The sequence below is a fragment of the Parus major genome, chromosome 1 (genome assembly GCF_001522545.3).
Source record: "Parus major isolate Abel chromosome 1, Parus_major1.1, whole genome shotgun sequence".
NCBI lineage: Eukaryota > Metazoa > Chordata > Aves > Passeriformes > Paridae > Parus > Parus major.
The window spans coordinates 73,407,798-73,428,170 of record NC_031768.1 but is presented as its reverse complement, the minus strand read 5'-3'; the positions used below and the strand labels follow the sequence as shown (position 1 = coordinate 73,428,170).

Genomic DNA, 20,373 nt, shown 5'->3' with positions numbered 1-20,373 from the left:
CGTGGTGGTATTTTGCAGTGCTGTTTTTTTGCAGTGTGACATCTGGTGACATGAACTGACTCTTTACGTTTATCCATTCTTTACACTTGAGGTGTCTAACATAAGGTGTGCAGTGTGAGTTGTGCATCAGTGATGCTAGTGTCGCAGATGTAGCTTTCTGATCATTCTAGAAACTTAAGTGAAAAGTGCAACACAAGTAAAGCTAGAGATTTTTAGTGTTCATTCCATGTAAGGGAGGAGTGCCCTGCAGATTGCTTGGGGTGTAAAAGGCATCTAAACGGTACCCTGTCAACAGTTTATGGATTCTCCTGGTTTATATGTTTTATGTATTTCTCCTGTTTTATGTGGAATACCTGAAAGAGATTTACCCTAGAAGTGAGAGATCTGTGGTGGAAGGAATTTTTTCGTGAAGAAAAATGAATCTATGGGAATAAGAAAAAGATTTGTTATGAAGGGAGTCTTTGTGTGCATGAGTTCTATAATCTACCATCTTGATCTCAGTGACTTCATCTTCTCCTTGTTTTCCTGAGGTGAATCTCTAAAATTGCCATTCTTTCATTCTTTCATTTCAATGTGGTACTACAGCTGGCAATGTTAGCTTTCCTTTTCACAGATATATCTAGTATGGTTCTTTAGAAATCTAGTGTTGGAAGAAAACTCATTTTATGCTCATTCATACAAAATTTTGGCAGACCTTACATGGGATGGAATATTCCCCTCCTTTTTTTTTTTTTTTTAGGGGAAGGGATATTTCCTTTTCTTGTTTTCATTAATCTGAAAATAACAACATGATGGTATAGTTTCTCCCAGTGAGACTATTAAAATTTTATCAAATGTTGTCCTTAATGTTTTGGAGACCAGAGTATTAGGAGCTTATTGTGGAAGGAAATCCCAGCTCATCATTCACTGCCAAAGCTGTTTATTATGAACTTCATATATTATTCTGAGGTACACCATAGTTTTCACTTTACCCTGCATTTTTAAGTCAGTGAGCTGGTAATTCACACCAAGCTCTGTAGGAAAATCATGAGAGTTGTTACAGAGTAGTCAACTGTAAAGACAGGTAAAAACATTTCCCCCAGACTTCTTGCATGCTCTGGTTTCTTATGCTTTCTGTAAGATTGGATTTGCATGTACAAAAGGATAGGTATGATATTCACAGACTTCCTCTGAGTAAGAGAAGGACTAGGAAGAATATTTGAGCTGGCCACCCAACTTTTTTACACTATCAACATTTGTTTACTGCAGAGGACTTCTTCCACGGTTGTATTTCAAAGGTTTTGTACTGCAGAAATCCGTGAATCTTTAGAAAAATAGACTTTTCCCATTAGTGAAGCTTCCTTGTACAGGTTGTGTTGCATCATAAAGGAAGCATTTCCCTGGACCACTCTTCAGTGTACCCTATACTGTTCAGTTTTCAAAGGTCTCTATAGATTTTTTATTTTTTTAACCAATATTGATTTAGCTATTCTGTCTCAGTGTTTCTGTGCATCTGGGCTGCGTTCTTCACTCAATGGCATGTTCCTGTTTCTGGAAAGGTACAGAAATAGGTAAAGGTTATGTATGGCTGGGTCATCCTGATAACATCTGTGGCTCGAGTGCTTCTGAGCATGTTCTGGCACTTCAGAGAGAAGAATGGATATTTCTGTGGCTGGTTAGCTGTCTTCTGGCTGGCAACACTGGCACATAAAGGCCTCCCCAGATCATTCTGAAGACAAGCAACCATCACAGTGAGGAGAGACGCAGAGGAAGAAGGTTTGGTTTTTTTTCTCATTTCTCTCCTCCTGCCAGAAAGTCTGGCCTTGCCCTTAATCAGTGTGTTATTCACAGAGTCATTTCAGCAAAGCACTGTAGGAACTAGAAACTGATGTTATTTATATACGATGTAGAGGAGATATAGAGAGAACTGGTGAGTAATTGAGGTTTGACAATTAAAATGAGTGATGTGAAAATACTGAGGTTGACCTCTACACTTTTGAAGCAAGGGCCACTGGAGAAAGCAAAAAGCCTTGCATTGTTACGGGGTGGTCTCTTGATACTTAAAAGAAAAGGATTTTAGTCAGCTTGCCAGGATTTTCCAAGGTCATTTCTTTCTGTGATACAAAATTATATGAAAACTAGAATGTGATCTGTAGCATTTTATACATATGTAAACATTATCCTGTTTGACTGATGGTGCAGATCATACTGTATGACTTTGCATAATATTTTCCCTTCACTGTAGGCATAACAAGGCTTGAATTACCACCTCATTACCATTCAGTGTCAAAGCTTATAGCTGAGATATTCCTCAAGCAGGTCAGATCCTTCAGAGCTTGTTGAGTTTTCTTTCAACTGAAAATAACACTTACTAGGTAAAAAGGCAGAGAATGGGCCACTGCTTAGGAAGGAATATAAAAGTCAGGGGTCAAAAGAAGATCAGTGAAGAGAACCTGACAATGAATCTTAGCAAGTTGTTCTTTCAGCTAAGCCTGGGAGGCATACTTAGTTTTGGTTACCTGGATTATTTCTGTCTAAAACCAGAGTATCTATTTGAAAAGTAAATATAAAGCCTTGGGAAAAGAGATTAAAGTCCCAGCTTGCTCTTTTCCCCAATGATGCCTGTTGGATTTATTTCATAATCTTCAATCAAGATAAGGGTCTTCCCTGTGTAAAAATAGTACAGTAAAAAAAAGAGGAAAATTTGATGATGACTAATAAGATCCATTTCAAGATATGCAAGCAAACGTATTGAGGCAAAAATCTTCTACTTGAAAGAGTTTTGCCCATTCTTGCAATTTTTACTTATAGAGGAAGGAAATTGTAATAATTCTGATTTAAGTCACAAAATTGCAGTGAAGATCATTGCTACTGAGATAATTTCTGATACTTGTGTCTTTGAAAGAAAACAACTCATTAGTGTCCATGATGCTGCGCTTGCTGAATTTTCTCTGACCTAGAGGGGGGAAAAAAATCACTGTATATTTCAAGTACTTCAAAGAGCCATCTCTGACCTGCCTTACTTCACAGAGCCTGTTTCTTCATTGCCACTAGCAGGATGTTTTCACTCTCAGTCTTCAGGGATGATTCATAATTGAACAAAGTTCTCTGTGGTTTGGAGGACAAAGCAAAAGTCACAAGAATTTGTTCTGCTTATATTTCTGTTTTCCTACGCTACAAATGACAGTAGAAGCATCAGATGGAAGGCAAAGCTCCTCCAAGACGCTCAGCTCCCATTTTGGTCACACTCTCAGGTTCTGGTGCCTCTCTGCTAGCATCATCCTGCTCCTTACTCCAAGGAAGGTATTGGGATTTTAGTGAAAAAAGTGAAGAATTTATGAGCAGAAGTGAAAAAACAGAGCATGGAAACGGCAGTAAAACTATTGCACAGAAAGGATAATTTTTAATATAAACATGTCAGTAGCAATAGCTATTTTTAAATTAGCAATATAATCAGTGTAAAAGGGGAAGCCGGTATTCTGTATCTTTGGCTTTAGTATTGGCTTAAAAGCACAATGAGGCTTTTTTAAAAATAAATATTTTTTACATGCTATTTTTACAAGAGATTTCTCAGTCTGATATTTAGTCATTACTAAAAATTTCCTTACTGTCCTACAGAAGCATTGGGCCAGTCTGAGGTCATCAGCACCAGGAAAAGTTCAGTAACGCTTTTTTTCTACAACCAGAAAGAAATCAAGACAGCAAAAAGATCAGAGTTCTTTTCTTGCTTGTCTATTTCGAAATTGTTTGAATGCAAGCAGGATAGGAGCTTCACAATAACAAATCTGTCCAAATAAAATTTGTCAGACTGTTGAATTCTTTGACAGGTAAAAAGGGGCATATATTTAAGTATAACCAATGAACTTACCTCAGACTATCAGCAAAGGCCATAATGTCTCAGAATACTGATACCATTTCTGTGCATGTCTTTCTGATTTGCTGGACTTTTACAAACCTCTGATAAGCATTAATCCCCACCGTATGCCAGTGGGATACAAAAGGTTATGGTTGTTTCCAGTCTGTAGATCCCCTGAGAAATAAACGCCGCCTCTTGGCACTTCAGAAATAATTTTCTCCTGCCCTTTTCCCTGCCATTTCCCCAGTCCCTTGTAAAGCATCTCAGCAGAGGGCAAGATGCAGCCCTTTATATTTTAACAATGCTGCTCGTTATTATTTCTCTCTTTTCTTTTTATTACAACTCTCTGGCTGTTTAGGTGTCAAGTCCCAGGAACTGCCCTTTGAAGCTGATGGTACAGTTCTCGACAACTAAAAGGCCTATCCCACTAAGATAATAATTGTTCAGGTAAATTGTAGGTAGGCTAAAGCAAGGGAGCAGGCTGCTGAAAGGCATCTCAGCAGCTCATAACAATACCTCTCTGTGGAAATGACATTTGGGGAACAAATAGCACCTGAAAAACAGTTTGCGATTAATCTGTGTGGTAGTTGCAAAACTGCCCACTTCCAATTGACACTAAGTACTAGATAGACTCCAGGAGAGATAAAATGGTCATTTAGTCTTTGTGCAGCTTTGATTCTTGTGAGAAATCTTCAACCAAAAGTAGGGAGAAAAATTTGTTTTCTTTCTTGTGGTTTCTTTGAACTGAGAACGGCATCTCAGACTGGCACAATGTGTGATAGAGTAGGCATTATGGACTGAACGTCCCAGTATGAAAGGTGGAAAGGTGTTGACAGCAAAAAAACAGGATTCAGAAGTTTTAATGTATAATTTAAGCTACTGTGTGTCTTGACACAACAGCTCTAAAATGTAGCTCTTTCCCATCATCAGAATTTTCCCAAGGAGCTCAAGTTCCACATAAAAATGGCCAAATATGTATCTCACTGATCAGTACAAGTTTAAAATATTGTTTGATAAAATGTTGACTTGTAGTTGATCGATAATTTTTCCTCTTAACTGGTCTACTTTGTGTGTGGAAGGAGGTAGAATGAAAACTAGTGCTCTTTTTCTCAACTATCTCTAGTTATCCTTAGCTCAAGTCTCTGTACTTTTATAACTCAGTGCCTTACTCCCATTTTCTGCTTTCCTTCCTCTGCTTCCTATTCCAACCAAGACACTGAGTGTGAGCTTAAATCAAGCCTGAAAAGGAATTCAGCTCTTATTTAACTGTATCTTTTAGCAAATCACATTATGCTAAACAATGATGTGTGTTCTTTTGTTGCAACTCTCTTTTAACAGTTTTTGGCAGGATTGGCAGTTTTCTGTAGTCAAAGTTTAACTAAAATTCTCCCTGCAGTTTTTTAAAGCCAAAAGTCAACTGGATAAAAGTGATACAAGGCTGACCTGATACAGAGACCTATTTTATTGTTACACTTCAGGTACTTCTTTCTACTCTAAAAGAACACATGAAAATAATAATCTGCCTCAAGCACACAAAGAAAATAGAGCTTTTTTATTATTTTTTTTTTCTTCCCTTGGTCAGGAATAGCATCTCTGTGCAGGAAGATCCAGATCCCTTGCTAGCTTCCAGATCTTCCATTACTAGCAGCAGGGATGAATGAGTCCTGCAGGTGAGAGCAGCCCCAACATCTGGCAGCCCATCTGTTACCTCTAGAATATGTGCAGCTTTCTCTGAACATAATTACACATCAGGCTCTTTCCAGTCTGTTGCTAGTATGGTTCCATTTAATGTGGCCCAGATTTCTAACTATGTCTTTAAAAGGCTTTTATATGTAGAATTAGATCTTTGGATTCCTTGGCATGGAAGCAGGCACCTGATGTTGCACGTTTTATGCTGTGTCATTTGTGTGATTTAGGTCTATTTTGGATCTTAAAACTCTTAAGCCTACAGAAAAATTCATGGGATGAAGTTATTTCATACAGAAAGTCTCAGCTTTTACTAGAAAACCCAAATTGTCTATATTTCATGCACCTAAATGTAAACATTACGAGGCAATTCTTCACATGTTTACATTTTCCACCAAAATTTTGAATTTTAAGGTTTCCACAAGAGCCTTTTACTGCTTGCAATACAAAATGTGAAGAGACAGGTTTTAGGAGGATGCTCATTTCTTTATTGGTTTTAAATAAAAAGAAAATACCCTCTGTCCAAAGCTAGGGGACCAACCCACATTCAAATGCTCTGCATTTACTAAGGTCCAGCCCCTCAGGTTTTAATCAGTTTACAATACTATTTTGATTATATTCTCTATCTGCCAATAGTATTTTTTGGTTTAAAACCACATGAACACTTGACAATTAGTTTTGACTTTTCAGTTTAAATAATGCAAATTCAGTCTCTGAAAGTGTAGTTGAAAGTGAACAGAAAGTCATCACAGTTTCTTGAGGATTTAGGATTTTTTTTTCCTGTCACAGTTAAATAAGCAAGCTGCTATTTTTGGCATCTCTTTTAGATAGTGGGCAATTATCCAAAGCAGTTTCCAATTAGAGTGCTTTTAGTTCATCCAATTTGTAGGCCACAAGAGAAGATACTGTCGCATCAGATAAAATAATTGCAAACATTCTGACTGCATCTAGAACACGACATCCTTTATTTTGGCCTCCTTATTTAAGAAAAACGTCAATACATTGAACCTATTTCATGGAAGATGATAAAGATGGAGCTGGACTTTCTCTGATGAGGAGAGTCTGGGAGAGCTGGACTTGTTCAGTCTGGAGCAGAGATGGTTTTGGGGCATCCTAGGAGCAGCCCAGTGTGTCTGCAGGGGGGTGTTTGAGGAGATGGAGCCAGACTCTTAACAGCAGTGTAGGGCAGGAAGGTCAGTGACAATGAACATAAAATGAAATGGAAGAAGTTCAGACTGAATGTAGGGAGGAACTATTTCCCCTGACTGCCTGAGGGCAGTCTGACAGTGACGCTGCTCAGAGAGGCTGTGCAGGCTTCATCCTTGGAATTTTACAAAACGTGACTGATTGAAGCCCTGAGCAGCTTGGTCTGACCTCAGGACTGACCCTTGTATGAGCAGGAGGTTGGACCAGACAACTCCTTAAGCTCTTTCTAGACTGCACTGTGCTATGATCCTTTTTTGAAAATTTTGGCAATGATAAGGATGTCTTTAGCCATCACACTGAATCTCCTGGAGATACAGGAGTATTTGGAAAGTTGTAGTAGCTTTATAGACGTGTAGTAGCATTTTTAGATGTTTATGTTTCCTGACCACTAGGCTTTAGTTACAATTTCTGTGAATTAAAAGTCAAGCAGATCATTCTCATCTGAACAAAGTTTTCTCGCTGAAAAAGCAAAATAGAGTGAGAAGTAAGTGACAGTGCTTCATACTTCTTCTTTGCCAGGGAAAAGGAAGCAGTTGACTTCCTAAGCAGCTTTATACAGCTGCTGAGTGATTGACAGCATGGACTTTTTTGGAACTCGTGAGTGGGTAAAAATGTGGAAGAGTTTGTTTATTATGATTCAGGCCACTCAGGTTGGCTGTCTCCCACTTTTGGCAGGAAAAATTAGGAGTATGTTGTGGTTAAAGACAGAATTGAGGAAATACACACAGAAGTTTAAGCTTAGTCTATGTCTTAGTCTTCTGGGTGACCAGAAGGATAAATTCTCTAAGAATTGTTGCCTGAAAAGACCGAGACATTTCTGAGAAGCAATGAAGTCATGATTGCCTGAAGTCGTGTCATTCTGGTGCAGTTAGTTAATGACCCTGCCCAGATTTCCTAGGAGTCTTGGAGATCAATGCACCTTCTTACTTCAGATTCACCTTTGCTAATTGAGGGTAATTGCCCATCAGCCTCATAGGAATAGTGAAGATTAATAGCATGGTGTTTATTGTGCTGTGAATATTTGAAGCCCATTCCAGATGTTTGATTATCTCAAATTCATGGAGGCGTGTGCGTCAGGATAAGCACAGTGGTAGATTTCTCAGTGTCTTTGGTCAAAGAAACTGTTCTGGAAAGAAAATGATGGGGAAACTGTAACTTCAGCTTATGGTTTCTGAAACAGTCAGTGGTCTGTGGCCACATTCTGTGTTCCATTTAGAAAACAGTGGCAGAAATCTCAATCACCAATGGGCCCTACTCCATATGGCTTTTTTAATTAAAATTGGCACATGGGCATGTGTTCAGGGCAACAGTAATTACATTATTTGTATCTCCACATCCACTGTGGAGATCTGTTAGTACTTTTAGAACTGTGTTTTCTCAGTAGCCTGGCCGCTTGTATTTGAAATATTACATGTGTTACCATATTGATGTGATTGTGCTTGGTCTGACTGGTCTGAGAGCTGCTATACTTGCATTTCACAGAGTGGTTTGGATTGGAAGGGACCTTAAAGATCATCTGTTTCCAACCCCCCTGGCATGGGCAGGGACACCTACTAGACCAGGTGGTGTAGTGGATGAGAACAAGTGGGACATAGTGAAGTCCTGGCAGAGCCATTTTATTGAGCTGACTGTGGCCTTTGTGGACACAGAGCTGTGCAAAAGTGAAGGTGCTCCATGCTTAAGTGGAACCTGCTTCCATGCTGGGGGAAGGTGTGGAATTTGCTGCTGTGTACATGGCTGTATTGACGTATCATATAGCTGGTTGCCAGAGGGATTGGATTGCCCTTGTGATCATTTCACCTGATCTTGGGCTGATGTTCAGCTGGCTTCAGGTCATTTTAATTATCAGCACACTGGCTATTGGACCAGCCATCTCATCTGGTTGCTGGCACTGTTTATGTTTGTCTAAGCATATCAGATATTCCTCATTAACTTCTGCAATAATATTCAGACAGAAAGTCCTAGGAACTCTTCCAGCTAATCCCCATTTTGGCTGCTGACCAAATAAGGCTTTATATGGCACAACTGTAATTGCTTCATTTGTATGGTATTGATCTGCCATTAGGCAAAACACAAGCCAGCATTTCACTAGGGCACAAGCTATGCAGTGTTCTTTATTGTTTGCATTGCAGTTGCAGCTCCAGTTCCCACCTGGGAAATAGCTTCCCTGTTTTCTTTTTCTTTCAGTCTCTGTTTCTAATGAAAGTAATGAACTTCAAAGTGCTTGCATCATAATTAGACCAAAGCTTGAGAAAACATGTCTTAACTGGAATCTTTCCATTTATTGCCTTTATGAAAAACATCAGTATGAAGGCAAAAAGAAGCATAAACGTAATATTACAGGAGTCCCTCATGCCTCTTCTCAGTCTAAGTTTAGACCTGCCAAAAGTGTATCAACTATACAAATCTCATGAATTAGTGATCTGTTTCTGGTGGCCATAAAAGTCAAGAATCCATCTTGATTTCTGTGCTGCCAATAGCTTTTGGCATAGTGGCCATGTTTTATTAATAACTTCATGGACATTGATGTCAGTGGATGAATTCTCTCAGAAGCAAACAGCAGTTTTGCCCTACAGCTTTCCCATGTGAAATAAGCTTTTCTTACTAGGAAAAAAGTTATTGAAGAGCTTGCTTGCATTACAGCACTTTTAGTACTGTACAAAATGCTGATGGTATTTGGCTTCACTGTCATCTCATGCTTCATTTTCATTAAGGTGAGACCAGGGCTTGGTGGATGAAAGGTCTAACCAGACAGGTAAAAGGTTAGAAACAGTACCTTAGAAACAAAACAAACATGGGCTTGTTCCTAAAATAAAGATATAGAGATAAATAGAACCACAGAATCATAGAATCACAGAATAGTTTAGCTGTGAAGGGACTTTAAGAGTCATCTAGTCCAAATCTTCTGCAATGTGCAGGTACTGAGCAGGTTGCTCAGAAGCTCAGTCTGGCCTGAACTGGAATGTTTCCAGGAGTGAGACACCTCTCTAGACAACATGTGTTTTACAATCCTTATTCTAAGAAATTTATTCCTTATGCCTAATCTAAGTCTACCTTCTTTTAGTCTAAATCTGCCTTTCTTTAGCTGAAAACCACTGCTCCTTTTTTTTTTTTTTTTTTTTTTTAAGCAGGCCTACTAAAAAGCTTTGTTCCCATCTTTCTTATTACCCCCCTTTATGTATTGAAAGGCCTTAATAAGGTCTCTCTGTAGCCTACTTTTCTTCAAGCTGAACTCCAACTCTCTCCGCCAGTTCTGATTCAAGGGCTGCTCCATTTCTCTGACCATTTTTTCACCTCCCTCTGGACCCATTCCAACACATCCCTGTCCTTTCTGTGCTCGGGTCCCCAGAGCTGGATGGAGGTAGTCACAGGAGTGGAGGGGCAGAATCACCTTCTTTGGCCTGCTGGCTGTGCTTCTTTTTATGAATTCAACTGAATGTGGCTACTCCATGAATTCCTGAGATCAGCAGTAGTATTTATTTTTCTTTCTCAAATACAGCTTCTGGGAAGGCAGCAGAAGTTGGGGATTTTTTTTCTTTCACTGTAGCTCTTGCCACAGATACCTATATCTGTCACCCTGAAAGTGGTTAAATGCAACTTCTTTTTGTATGACTCTTCTCTGAGGACATCTCAGAAATATTACCTAGGATAGAGGACTTTTATCATATTTTTACGGAGAAGCATAAGCTGACAGTGGTAGTAGTTTATGAAAAAGGCATGCAGAGATGCTCATTTGAGAACTTTTACTTGTAGAAGTCACTCCATCGTGACTCCTGATGTTTTTTCTGCCGTTTCTGAGTCTTAAAGACATCTTACACTAATCAGGTGCTCTTGTGAGATCCTGATGCTTGCAAGAAGGAAAATACAGCAACATATCATAAGGTGTAGAAATCAGGTAGAGACCATTTCAGATGTAGCTCCTCCTACCCATTATTGTATGTTCATAAATGGTGGATTCAGCTCTACATTGGAGAAGTCTGAGAGTGCAATCTTTTCAAATATTGCCAGAGTTGAACCAAATCTGCAAAAATGCCAGCTATGTTCAATGCTACATTAAAATCTTGGGTTTGTTATTATGCCCTGCTACCTACTAAATAGAACATACATTTACATAGCACATTGAGATATGGGGCTGATTAGGAACCAGAAAACTGCATATTTGCACTTAGCCTAGCAGGATATTTTATTTTCCATGATTTGTAGCGAGATTCAGCAATAAGTTCTGATCCCTTTTGGAAGTCACAGTAACATTTCTTCTGGGATAAGTGATTCAGCCTGGGACTGGGTCTTCCTGCAGAGGCAAGCTGTGAAATGCTCAGCCAAAGGTACAATATTTCTGCCACTGCTGGGACATGTTGAATGGAGTGAAAAATTAGAAGCTGCTGAAACAGCTGCCACCTGCTTTGTTCTGGAAGATTTTGATGTAGTAAAATCTTCCTCTGCATAAGGTAGCCAGAGTTGGTGATCTTTATAGGCTGTCTAGTAACCCATGAGTGATATCAAATGGACTGAGGGGGATGTAAAGAAGCAGCAGCTTTCTAAGTTACAAGGAACCACACCATATATCTATTCAAAAAGCACTGAATTGCATCCAAAAGAGGTACGTTTTCCTAGCCTCTTTCTGGGTGAAAATAGTCCCTTTGTGGCATTCAGAAGCATAAATTTTAAATGCCTTACAAATATGGTTAAGATCTTATATAAAGGAAAATTTAAATCTTCCGTCCAAGATGAGAAATGGTGAATAATGTTTTCAGTCCTGTTAAATCATCTGTTTGAAAAACAGTGAGATCAGTTGTACAGGCAGTAAACTGTAGCATTTGTTTTTTTTCTTGAGATGGAGAGACATAAGGAGTTCAAACATATGCCTGGGTAACAAAACATAATGTCATTGCAAGAGGTTTGCACTAATGCAGTCCAAGGAGGAGAAGAGAGGGACAGCATGAGGCATGAGAGATCTTCACTGCAATGACCCTCACCTCAAGCTGCTACTCCCTGACTTTCAGCAGTGCTTATCCAACACAGATGGAACCTCTCCCTGGCACTGAACCACATGCTGTGCTTTGCCACGAAACCCCGACCTGTCTGTGCCAATACTGTCATTTTCTTTTAGTTGGGGGACCCTAAACTTAGGAGCTACTGGAGAGGCAGGTGAAACAGTTTCCAAACATCTTGCTGCAAAAAACTGCCTTGATGTCTGCTTCACTTAAGGCAAAAACAGCAAAAGGCTTTCTGCCAGCTATGCCAGAGGTGAATGTTGACCCATCTGAAAGCATTATGTACTGGGGGAGAAGAGGGATGTACCTAAACATGCTCACTTAACGCATTTCAATTTTAAAAATATTACTGTAAATTCTTTCAGCAATTTCTCCTATATAAAACCCAGAAATGGCTCAGGGTTACTAATGTTTTTGAGGTGAAAGAGAGCTTGAGGCACTTGGAAGTGGGCTAAGTTTAGAGAGTGATTCCTGCAGCATGGAGACAGCGTTACACTGATGCTCAGACACTTTTGAAAATTATCACTCAAGTGAGGGATTTGCTGAGGGTGGTGAGACACTGGCACAGGTTACCCAGCATTGTTGTGGATACCCCATCCCTGGGAGTGTTCCAGGCCAGGTTGGATGAGGCTTTGAGCAACCTGGTCTAGTCACAGGTGTCCCTGCCCACGGCAAGGGAGTTGGAACTAGATAATCTTTATGGTCCCTTCCAACCCAAACCATTCTGTGACTCCATGATTCTAAGCCTTTGAAACATGTATTCTGGCTTGCAGGTGTTGGACTGCAGCAGCCTATTCACATAATCCTGCTTTTGCTGGAACCAGCAAGAAAAATTGTGCTTTAGAAGAAAGAAAAATGCACTGCTCAATGAAAGCAGGATTAGGTAGTTGCTAGCAAAAATTAAAATAGCTCAGAGTTTGGAGAAACTAGAATTTCTGCTGCTGCTAAAGACTGTGTACTGAACCAATATGAACAGTTTCTCTAGGGATAATTTTATGTGTTTTTTTATTTACAGCAAAGCTTTGTATAAAACTGAGAAAAAAGCTGAATTGCAATCCCAGGTCAACTGCTGTTGTTTTTACACAGGCAAAATATATATTTAATTGCTTGTGCCAAGAAGTGTTTGCATACTGTAATTGGAATATCTCGCTGCAAAACAGCTTTCAATCTATAAAATTATTTTAAACTACAGTCATCAGACCTCTAGCTGGTGTAAATTGTCAGAACCTCTTTGAATTCAAAGTAGCTATGTCAATTTTTAGCAGCAGTGGGTCTCCCATTAATTGGAACTCCTGCTGATCCTCAAGGTGTCAGTTTGGCTCATATTTGTTTACAAAGCTCAGCTCGAGGAACTAAACTGTGTACTAAGGATATACATAGAAGCTGTAAATAGTCACTGCCCCTGGAAATTAACCATCTTATTTGGATGGCTAAATGAAGAGTGCTATACTTATTTTAATTAACCACAATTTAAAAGTATCCTAGCACTGCTCTAAATTTCCCATCTCTAAATAGGAATAAACATACATTCTTGTAAAAATACTTTATTCTTACTGCTTGACTAATATTTTGACATATTTTTCTGCAAGAGGTGCTTTTAATGCAGTTGGACAGGGGATTTTAAAATAATGTTTTTTAAATGTTTCAGCTTCTAATGCAGCACAGAACCTGCCCAGAGCTTTTTTGCAATACTTTGCCTTTCTACAGACCAGTCAATTCTTCAGGGGTAGGTAAATTTTGCAAGACGGAATTCAGGAGGCATTCACTGTTCTGGTGGGTCCTGAGCTGGACCTGTGCATTCTGCCAAGATGGTTGATCACATCCTTTCTTTGATAAGCATGAATATAGAAACGGAGGAGCTTAGCAGAAAAGCCTGAAAGAACTGCTGCAGAAGAGCTAGCATATTATGAAGACTCACAACATGAGTACTAGCAGTTCTTTATTTAATATAAATGATAGCCAAGTTATGACATCAAGTGCCAAGGGCTCTATTTTTCTTGAACTAACATGTGAAAATGTTTTGATGATTGCTGTGCTTCAGTATTTGAATACAGTTTTTTTTCATACAAGTAACATGACAGCATGCAAACCTTTATAAATCCCAGTAAAAATATTTCCCCTGTAAGATCTTAAATGTGTTTAAGAGGACATGCTTTTAAAGCAGGCTTTTTGTCTTTAAAGTTTAAGGCTATTTTTCTTGTAAAAATGTTCATGCATTAGCTCTCCCTTTTAATATTTACATTATTGATCCTTCAAGCCTTCTGAGTACACAGTGATGTAAGCTTTGGCTACATCTTCCTCATTAACAGAGAGCTTGTTTAATTCCTAATTTATTAAACATATTCAGCCAGTTCCATGCAGCTTTACACTTAATTTCTCTTGATGAATTGTCAAACACCCTTAAACCGCACTACATTTGTGTTGTGTTACAATCTGCCATCAGTGCTTTTCAAAACATGGATTAAATAAACAGCTCAGATGATGTGCAGGTCTTAATTTTTTGCTTGGTAGGGTTGCATTTTCATTTTTCCTGTTAAAAATCATTTGAATGTATGATATAGACAAGCTATAAAAATGCACCCACTTGTGCTAAGCACATTTAAGACAGATCCTCAGCTGCATTCAGGAAGTGCTAGGCTGGGGGGGCGAGGAGAGGCTCCTGGCAGCTGTGGCCTCCTCTTCCCAAGCCACCTGGGCTGGATACAGATTAGATCATGAGAGAATAACTGCAATTCACATCACTGAAATAAGGTCACTGACCTTGGCATCACTGAGCAGCCTCTCTGCCTTGTCCTGCAGGAGGAAGCCTGTGCCAGGAGTGCCCAGGGGCTGGTGTGCATGATGGCTGCACCAGCAGGCAGCTGCAGGGAGAGACATCCAAAATGCAAGGAGGAAAGTGAGCTTGGGGTTGCTTGAGACACATCATCACTTGCCTACACTGCCTGTGATACTGCAGTCTCGGGAAAGCTTGTTCCTCTTGTGCTGATGCAACATCACATCTGTGGTTTTACTTCCCATTGTACAGTAGTTTGCTGATTCCCCTTTCCTTACCGGTTATACAGGAGTATATGTGCAACAAACTTATAGGACAATGTGGCTATATATTTTATCATAATAGAAAGCAAGCCTCTGTATTTTGCCAGTTGGTCTGTACCTCACGTATGGCCCACCTATGGAGCTTTGTTCATATAGCATTCAGTACTCCTTGTTGAACTTAGTTCTGTGTTCAGAGAATCTGAGGTTAACCAGAGATGCCATCTCTCTGCACCACGTGACTTCTAAGTGACTGAGCAATTTCTGAGACTTTGAAATCCCTTGTGGGAATGATTTGTGAAAAGCCTTTTGAAGGGTTGGGGTCTCTGCTCCGCTTTTGCCTCGGCAGCTGCAGTGGTGGCCCCAGCATTTCTCAGATGATGGGCTGTACACTATGGCTGCAATTGAAGCAAGGCTGTTTTCATGTATGTAGGGTCTCATTAGTGAGTCACGTTATTTTTGCACATCTTGCTCCTTCATTATTGCAAGTGAACAACATCCCCAGTCCTAGCAGTGAAACAACAGTGCCGCCGTCTGTGATGATAACTGCAGAGCTGTGCTAAGAATATGCCCAGGATGCAGGGAAGTATTTTTGCTATCTAACATGCCACTTACACAGAATTTATGAGACTAAGTTCAAGAAAGGGATTCAGGAAAATGTCAAAGCTGTTTAAATAGCTAAAGACATTTGAGTTTTCCTGGCAAAGCTCTACCGGCTGCCTAAAATATTGTTAATAAATGCCTACAGCAGAGATCCTGCCTTTGTTGTAATGAGTACTTAGGTACCGTCTGTACCTTTTTGCCAGTATTCAGTATTTAGTATTCAAAAGCAGATATTCTGAGATCATACTTCATGGAGACAGTCTCCATGAACCAGGCCAAGGCTGAGTCCTTAGAATTGCATTTTGGGATGATGCTGAATGGTGCTGATGGGTGGTGCTTTCCACACATCCTATGAACCATGGTGCATCCAGACATTTTGGGAACTGAATGACTTAAATGAAAAGCAGCTTTGGCTGAGAGTGCACATATTTGCATACAAGTATACATACATCTGGGTACTTATTCAGCCTAACCAGGCTGGAGAGAGCTTTTTTTTCTTTCTGTTGTGTGTATTCAAGCTCTGGGCATTAGACTGTGAGAACAGGCTTGATCTTATTGAGCAGAATGCATTTCATGTTTTAGTTCCTGATTTCTAAGGAGTGATGAGTTGCTGTGCTGAAATTGATGTTGAAACTGTTGCATTAGGCAAAATGTTGTGTCCCTTTTCATGATGTTCTGCTATGACTGTCTCAGATTTCCAGTAGTGCTGGTGATGTTGGCTACAGTGGTCCCTAGCCTGGACCTCTGTCTCATTCCCTTGTGGTGCAGGGACCTTTGTGTGTCTTTATCAGCTGTGGAAAAGCCCCTCCTGTGTTTGAGCATATACATGAGCTGCGTACCACAGTGAGGTGCACCATGGCGTTCAGGTCTTTTGTTGCATGCCTCCCTCACTGCTTCTTGCAGACTGAAGTCCAACAGATGGGTCAACTGCTAACCATTGATGTGATCCAGACTCACTGGAAGTCAAAGCCAACCCCTCTGCTGGCTTCCCTGGGCTTTGGGAAAAAACCTGCTGCAATTCTCTTGGGTAACAAATGAGGTATCTGTTTGGAATCACTGATGCTATTTTGCAAGGGACTGGCTAGTCCCATTGGCATCTGTCTGTGCAGTTTTATCTGTTGGTAACTGTGTCAGGTGTACCTACAACACAGATGGGCTCTTCAAAAGAAAAGAGAAGGGATACTAATTAATGTTTTAAACTGCTTACTACTGTTTATTTATAGGGAGATTTATAGGGATTTTAAAGATTTTAAATGAGTGATAATGATTTAATTCTCATCACATTTTTCATACTGTAATTCTAAAGGTTGGTTAAAAATAGCTGTGACCCATACATTGAAATCACTGTCCATGCACCCAAGTGCTACTGAAGTGAGGGTTGCAGTTTTGTCTAAACTGTCTTGACTACTGCATGCAAGGATTCTGTTTTCTGAGTAATGGAAAAGGCAGGACTGTGCAGTGACACCAAGGATTAAGAGTCAAATATTGAAGCCCTTTCCTGCTTTCTGGTCTTAAACCCTGACTCTTGCAAAGACATCAATTCCTTTATTGAGGAATATGTTGTCTTTAGTGGGAGTTTGGACTAAGTGTGGTATTGAGAATACATATCTACTTCTTAAGATGAGAGAAAAGTTTCTGCCATGGAGACTCAGGTTTCCAAATGTCTTCCTCTGTGGCAGAACAAAGCACTGTCTAGGATGAGTGTGGGTGATCTAGCCTGGCTCTGAAGTCTCAGTATATAATTTTCAGTACAGTCACCATCACACATTTTAGGCTCTCAGTTATGACCTACCTGGGAGGTACAGCTGTGTTGAGTAAAGGTTCTCTGTGTTTTGCTGACCAGAGGGAAATGATTTAGTTCCGCATGTTGAGGTGGACCTGGATAACAAAGCAACAGAGAAAGCAGTGTGAAACTAACCTGGTTTTACATGGCCTACTAGACATGATGAGGACAATAATGTGTTACATTTATAAACAATACAGTTTCATTTCAGAGTGATGATTGCAGCTTAAATCCACATTTACTTCTTCATCCTTTTTATTTTCATTTCTCTATTGTGCTGTGAAACTGTCTATGGATATGGCTAATAACCCAGCTAAATAACCCTCTCATGAATGGGTTTCATTTATTTATTTATTACTCTAGGATTACTATCAACCAGCTGCTTCTCAAAATGACTGTGGGAAAATTTTCCTTGATAATCTTTAATGCTTTGGAAGATAAATTTAAACATTTGGCAAGTGAGAAAGCTCTTTCCCTTCAACATGAAAATTAAGCACAAGAACTTATATTAGTTGTCAAAGATATCACCTAGTTGTTTCTAATTCATCTTGGAATATCCAAATGAAAGGTGTAAGTAGACATTAACTTGAAAAAAAGTTGTAAATTATCAGGTAACATCTTCACCCAAAATAAGATAAAGATTGAAAAGAAAAACCTTTCTAAGGATTTTAGCATAAGGACTTTGTCTAATTTGGTGAACTTCAATGTTCACACTTGAGAGACTACAGCTCAGAGGAAATAGTTTGAGGATGCTTTTTTCAGATAGACAGATTGATAGGGTTTCCCATCTGCTTTAAAATCAGACTGAGATTAAGTGGCATGTTGAGAGTTAGTGATATTCCTTGAAATACATTTCATTTTTTGTGATAGTGATCAATCCTGCCAACATCTGTAGAACTGTCAAAGCAGCTGCTTGTGTTTGCTGTCCAGTGTGACAATTCGACACAGCAGCATTAAATTAGGCCTTGGTTTGGATCCAGTTGAAGCAAGAAGGAGTTTTGACATTGACTTTGTAGACAGCAGGCTCCAGATGTATTTCTAAGTGATGTTGTTCCAGGATCATCTTTCATCTATACCCCAGTCCCAATGTCCTTAAAAAGGTAAGAATTATGTTTAGGGTACTGGAAATCTGTCTGTTAAGTGGCAAGGCTGGCCACACAGTTAACTTTTTGAATGGGGCAAACAGACTGAAAGCACAGGCTTTGTAATGAAAAGCTGAGTATGAAAAAATCTGTAGTAAATATGACTGGCTCAAAAGCAATTGCTTCCAAGAACAAAAGGGACAAATGAACAATTTCATTCCAATTTTGCAGTTGCTTCTCTCCCTCTGGAGTGTGAACCATAATTAGAGCACTTATACAAAATCACATTTGTCAGCCCGGCTGCTAAATTCCCCTTAAAGATTTATCCACCAAGAGCAGTCTGTTATCACTCCCACTGCAGTTCTCATTTTCACTTTCTGGGACAGACAAGCAATTACTTTATCTCTGTTGAAAATCTCATATAAGTCTAACTGCAGTGAAGTTAGGTGACACCAGATCTAGACACAAGTAGTTTCCAAACTTCGTGACCAGACAGAAAGGACCTGTCTTTCATCCAGGAGGAGCTGTATGAAAAGCTGTTACCAGAAGACAGTAAAGGTTTGTCCTGAGGCTGACTTTTGTCCCACGGATAGACCAGTGTAGTAAAGGATTCCCCATAAGCTGTGAAGTACCATTGTCTGTACCTGTTAGCCAGGAAGATATCTCTCTTAACAAGCGAGAGAAAAACTTCCATTCCAAGGTCAGAAAAGACCCCTAGGGACGAGAGATCAGCCATCTCTAGAGAGGCTGAATCACAAACCCCAGTGTCTTCTAGTGCCACATGCTTTGATAAAGCCCTGCTGCTAGAGGATCTCTTCCTGGCCCTTCTCCGAGTGCTTTGAAGGTGTTACATCCTCTCATTGTTGTTGGAAGTGAGGATGCTATCGATAGTCATAGTTCTTGTCTTATCGCACTCAGTCCTGACAGCCAGATCTTGAAAGCATTAAACAAATTCAGAGAGAGGAACTCCATCTTTCTCAACCCCATATCATCCCCAATGGGCAGTAGTTAAGCACTGACACTTCTCAAGTATTTTGGATATGAACTGTGCCACTGCTCCATGTGCCTCTGCAGAGCCACAAGCAAGCCTGGGCAGACACCCGTCAGAGAGGGTGTATGTGTCTGATGAGCATGGATGCACTAGGGACCTCTGGACATAAAAATAGGAAGATAAAATTTTCTTGATTCTGATGTAGTTGTGTATCATTAGGATACGTGACTGTTTAGGGTCTTAGTAATACAGATGGGAAGCTGTACACTTAAACAAGTGCAAAGTTTCCTTTGGAGCTGATGAAGGCTGCATAAATACCTTGGCAGATTAGTTATGGAAGGATTTTAAAACGTTATGTAGTGGCTACAGTCACTGTCCTAAGTCCAGATGCCTATCTTTTGGGTTTGTATGGTGGACTGTACTGTTTATACTGCTGCCATCCAGTCCTGATGTTCTCTGGACCTCTAAAGGGAAACCTCTGAGCATGCACAGAAGCAACTGTGTCCTAGGACCAGCTGTGTCCTAATTCTTGGCTGAGATTCAGTGCAATTCCAGCATCCCTGAGTTCCTACAGAAGCCGTGGTTCTGTGCTTTAGCCTTTGTGTTGGCAATGCTCCTCTGCCTGCACAGATCTAAAGACTCTCTCAGGTATTTCTCCCATCTGAAAAAAGAGCATTTAAACATGATCTGGAGGACACCAGGCTCACAGAACCCCTTTCAGTCTGTTGTGCTCATGCCACTGTGTTGCTAACAAAGCAGGATTTGTCTTTCATCCAGTGGTATCGTTACATGTATAAACTCTCCAGATAAAAGCCCCCAGGATGTAAAAAAAAACTCCTTGTATCTTGGGTCCTCAGGATGTCCAAAAAACTTTCTTGTCTCTCAGCACTTAGCTAATTGGCTGGCTTTTCTCTTCCAGCAGTGCCTGAGCTTCAGTTTGGCCGCACTGTTCCCAGGTTTCCCCGGTGCAGACACCCTTCATCACCACCTTCCTCCTGTGTTCCTCAGGTGCTCTTTGGGCTGGGACACAGGGTGCTCTCTCAGAATAGCAGGGCAGTCCCTGGAGTCATGGCACTAAGCTGGTCCCCAGGTCTCTAATGTGCAAAGGGAGCAGGACTCCCGAGCCTGCATCCCATACGTACAGATGTGCCAACAGCAGG

General features: G+C 40.1%; 1 protein-coding gene across 10 annotated transcripts in view; it reads left to right on the top strand.

Moving 5' to 3' along the window:
- GRIA4 (glutamate ionotropic receptor AMPA type subunit 4) overlaps positions 1-20,373 on the top strand; it is a 216,440-nt gene that overhangs the window by 178,209 nt on the left and 17,858 nt on the right. The gene's annotated exons all lie outside the window — the stretch shown is intronic.